General features: G+C 40.3%; 1 pseudogene; it reads left to right on the top strand.

Moving 5' to 3' along the window:
- The first annotated feature begins 3,199 nt into the window (after positions 1 to 3,199).
- LOC137995555 (eukaryotic translation initiation factor 5B-like) overlaps positions 3,200 to 5,000 on the top strand; it is a 5,928-nt pseudogene continuing 4,127 nt past the window's right edge.

The following is a 5,000-nucleotide window of genomic DNA, read 5'->3' as shown; positions in this document are numbered from 1 at the left end:
TTAGGACCTTTTTCTTTTTTCTTTGTTGCATTTTTTTGCATGAATGCATCTGCCTCATGCTGTCCACCCTTTCCTAGGAGATTCTCAGCCTGGTTGTATGTAATTTGTAATTTTCTACCAGTAATGTAATGTAATGTAATTCTCTACCAGGATAAAGGAACACACAAAAGCGATAAAAACTCGCATATCTTTAAGTATTCTGGATTCTGCCAGCAACTCAATTGATTTAAAACTCAAAGAAGCTTTTTATGTAAATAAGATCAAACCTGAACTTAACAAACAATTGCAGTATTACAACACTTTTCTCACGTTTTGGTTACACCTTGATGTTTAGTGTCACGCTGTAATTATTACCCGCTTTTGTATTATGTCATGTTGTAATAATTTTTTCATCTACCCATAGACTTTATAACTGTTCACACTTAGGAACTCATTAAACTGATGATGCATGCCAAAACATGTCTTTCAAAAAAGTTGTCTGTTTCCTACAGTAATTTGTAGTTGCTGACAACAAAGGGTAGTTAGAGCCTCTGGTAAAAGTACTTCTATTAAGTACTTTTGACTGACCTTTGGGAAGTGTTTTGCCATTAGATTTACCACGTGATATGTTTGATTGTCCCCAAATGGCACATTGAACTTCAGATCTTCCCTTCCGATCATCTCTTTATCCCTGTCTGATGCAATTCTTCATGTCGCCAGCTTTCCTTGATGCCACTGAGTACTTCCAAAAGGTGATCATTGATTACATTGTCAAAACAGGAAGTGATTTCCTTCTTTGAAATGTCCTGTATTTTTTTGTTTGGTTCAAAGGGCTGGTCTTTTGCCAGCTGCTGAGCCCCTGGCTGATTAGGTGATGTTTGCTGTTTGGAAGGTGCTGGCTGATTAGGTGGTGTTGGCTGGCTGGAAGGTGCTTGTTAGGATGACATTGACTGCTGTACTGTGGCCGATTTGGTTGGTGGTAGCTGCTGCAATGGTATTGCAGGCTACTGAGATGGTACTGGCTGCTGTGATGGCACCCGTTCTTGATGTTGGGGTGTTGTCACTGAATGCTGAGAAGAACCATGAGGATGCTGCAATGGTGGTTGTGTTGTCTGCTGAGCTGTGCATTGGACCCTGTACGCTTTGAGGTCTTTCATGTTTACTATCCTTTTTAGTTTTTCGCCACTTTTTCCACGTAACCTGCACGTTCTCTTTTGTAAGTCAACCTCTTCTATGGTATATTAGTCTTCCATTTTGTGCCCCTTTTTGGTCTTTTGGAGCATATTGCGAGTAGAACAGCATCACCATTCTGAAATGTGCACTGGAAGCCTCCTTTTCTTTTAAGAACTCCTTCTCTTGTGAAGCTTCTATGTTTCCCTGCACTTATTGGAAAAGTGCATCTCTTGGGGCTGTTATTTTTTGCACATGCTCCTGGAGGACATCCTCTGAGGTTAATTCCCTTGCCAGTTTTTTAATTCCGCCAGGCTCGTTATCGACGTGCTCTACATACTTTTGGACTTCAAGAGGCAAACGTGGGTGTCTACCATACATTAAATAGAATGGGCTGAACTTGGTAGGCTTTGATCTGTTGGTGTTGATTGCAAACAGAGCACCGTCCGTGTGCAACTTCAAGAGCTCCAACCACCGACTGAACCGTTCGACCAAAATTTCAGCAGGCCCGTGCAAGAAGAAAATGTGGAAGCCGTGCATGTCGAAAATTCCCAACGAAATGGTATGGTAAAACAATTTTACGTTATGTTGTTGTCCTTTTCGCCCTTTTCAATTTGAATACAATATAAGACAAAGGGGCTCTCAAAGCTGTGTTTTGCCGCCAGTTACATGCAAATTAGCTTTTCAGGTCATGGAATAAACATGAGGGTCACAACTTCTCAGAGCAAATTGTTGTAACTCGTGTAAAAGTATAATCTTATTATTGAATTGGCGTGGGTAAGTAATGGTAACGACTAAAGATGAATTGGGTTTTTAGACCCAATTTCCTTAGGCATCATTTCATGTGTTATATTCACAACCGTGAACATTGCGTGACACGGGTGACGAAAGTAAATAATAAATAAAAATAAAATAAATAATCTTTTTCTGAAAGCAGCACGTTCACAAGGAAGATACCTAAGTAATCTTCTTTCGAGGAAGAAACAGTACAACTTGTCTTCAATTATAGTTTTTTTAAACAAGTTATGAGTAACAAGCTCTAAGCGTATCAATGAATGCTGATGAAAAATACAAACTGAACAATCCTTACCAACAGTTCACTTGTGTCTTCTTGTTTCGGCAGATGAAGGGCAACACGTCGATTCCACGACGTGCCTCTACTGTCGACAGACTCCTTTTATTACTACCGACAGTCGTGAGCATCTTGGCTTTCGTGCAGCCCATGTACAGAACCACGTGAGGAGACGAAAGGATTATAAGACCTACTGAAGGGCTCTAAAGAAATGTGGTGTATGGCAGGATCCGGTATACCTTGCTCGCAAAGTGGAGCTTGGAGACCGCATTGACAATGTGCGGGAAAGAATGCTGAAATGCGTCGTCAAGAATGTACTCGAAAGATTCCCTAACCCTCTCGGGATCCCATACATGGGGCATAAAAGGGATTGAGATTGGGGAAAAGTACAGTTTTTCACCTCATCATAATCTCTATATTATATTTCCAAAATTGCATAACCATATCCACAACAATAATTATTATGTTACACAACAGAGAGACTGGAGATGTATAATGTACACTTGCTCTATATAATAAAGATCAATATTCTTTCAGTTACAATGTTGGCTATAATGAAGTAGACCTAATGGTAGAAAAGCTAATTAAAAATGTTACTATATTGTAATTTATCAGAGTGTTTTATAACATAATTTTCCATTATTATAGGCAAAAGATTTGATTTAAGCCCCATTTACACTGCCAAAAAATTTTGGCACAGCTCAGATGAAAAAAGTACGCTTACCAAAAAAAATGGTGCAGCACGGATAGATTTTGTTGTGTAAACTACTTTGTCCCATCCGTGCTCGACCAAGTCGAGAGGTAGTCCGAGCACGGATAAAGTTGGTACGCGATCCTGAAAATTTAGCCCAGCTAAGATAATGTGTGCAGTGTAAACAATTAACTGTGCCAAACCAACTTTTCTCTGATGAGCCTTCGCGCCTTTGGTCAGCACCAATTTGGGAGAGCATGTGCAAATCGACTAGCGATTCACTCAACATGGCGCTTAGCGGGAAGCTGAAGACGTTGCAAAAGTCGCCAGCAAAATCTCGCGGGATAGCGTGGAAGGACAAAGATGTGGAGGAGTTAATAGAACTGATGAAAGAAGAAACAATTATGTTCAGTTTAGAAAACGCTAAAACGCTGAAAGAAAAACGAGTTGCTTACAAAAGTGTTCAAGTGCAACTGGAAAACAAAGGTAACGTTCACCGGTCACCTTGTGGCAAATATTGCAGACTGAAACTAGTATTCACTTCACGATTTATTGCGATTTCCTTGAAATGATAAGGTTAGGAAGAGTATAATTCATCTTATGTTAACTTTTTCGGCTAGACTGATTTTGCACGTTTGATTTACCTGCTGGTGTAATCTTACGGACTGAATGAATAATTTGATTTTCACTTGCCCTTTTTTGGGAAAAAAACGTGTGAATACTATTGCATGATAACCGGCGTATTTGTTTTGCTTTTGTATCTGTTGACAAAAGTCGCTTTATTTATATAGGGATACATTTTAAATTAGAAAGTATCATTAACAAGTGGAAAAAGCTGAAACAGCAATATAAGCAACATCATGATAAACAAAAACGAAGGGGGACTGAATGTCGAAAGAAATGGAAATTCTTGATGGCATGGATCAAATGTGTGGTCACAGGGATACATCTTCACCCGCATGTCTTATTGATTCAGGTCTACCTGATGAAGGTGCAGGTAAAGTATTTTTTATGTCTATCTGGTGGAGTAGGGCCTGCATGGTATATGTAAATATCAGGATAATGACCTCCATTATGCTAAGCTTAGCCGTTTGAGTGACTCCATTTCCATCCTCGGAGACCCAGGGGCAGATCGCGAGGCAAGGGAAGCGTAAACGGGCGAAAGAAAATGGCGAGAAGAGCCCCTGGGGACAAGTTCTTACCAGACCAGTTCCAAACAGTAGAGGTCATTCTCAATTCTGATTGGTGCCAGAAATTCTTTGTGTTTTTCTGCCCAATCAGAGGTCAGCAGGCCGTGAAGTCGTTTCGTGTCTTCTTACACGGAAATCACTTGATCGCCATACTCGCCTGGTTCATGTGGCAAGGTTTTGCTCGAGGAGAAAAGTCTCAATCACAGCACAAAATGTACAGGAAATTGTTCGGAATATCGGCGGGGAAACACGCTGGACCTTTCGAAGGTATCTTTACAGTAGCGTATTTCCAGGTGTGCGAGATTTGTTTAAAGATGTCATCCCCGATTCACCTATTAAACATAGCTTCGATTAATTTGGATCTAACAATTATTTTTATTCTGCCCCCTTTTCCTGGTCGAGGTATTTCTAGATTTCTTACATGAATTGCGGTGGCAGAAACTTTGCTAATCTCGAGAAATTCTTGATCGCACGGGCCATTGCCACACACACCATGACTTTATTTCAATGCGCGCTCAATTCAACGCTATAGAGCTCGTGTTCTCTTCACAATATTGTTCACGATGAGCCACCCGAAAGAAACAGTTTTTTGTTAACAAACTTGACAGAGAAAGCGAAACCTTTATGGTGAATTTTTGAGAATATTTGGAGACGTTTTCGACCAAACTTAAAAGTCCAGGCAGATGATGGTCTTTCTCTTGTATTGTGCGACACTTGTCATAAAAGGGTGGAATCAATCAGGAAAAAAAGTCGTCATTTGCCATTTCTGCAAAGCACGTGTTGAAAAGGACACATCCCCTTTCTCCTTTGACATTGAGGCAAGGGGATGCACAAACTACTTGTCACATTACCTTTGAAAATGTACCAATTAAGCCAATTCCACCATCCTCGGTAATGT

This window comes from Montipora foliosa, chromosome 3 (assembly GCF_036669935.1).
Source record: "Montipora foliosa isolate CH-2021 chromosome 3, ASM3666993v2, whole genome shotgun sequence".
Taxonomy (NCBI): domain Eukaryota; kingdom Metazoa; phylum Cnidaria; class Anthozoa; order Scleractinia; family Acroporidae; genus Montipora; species Montipora foliosa.
The sequence above is the reverse complement of the archived record's forward strand: the minus strand, read 5'-3'. Positions and strand labels throughout refer to the sequence as shown.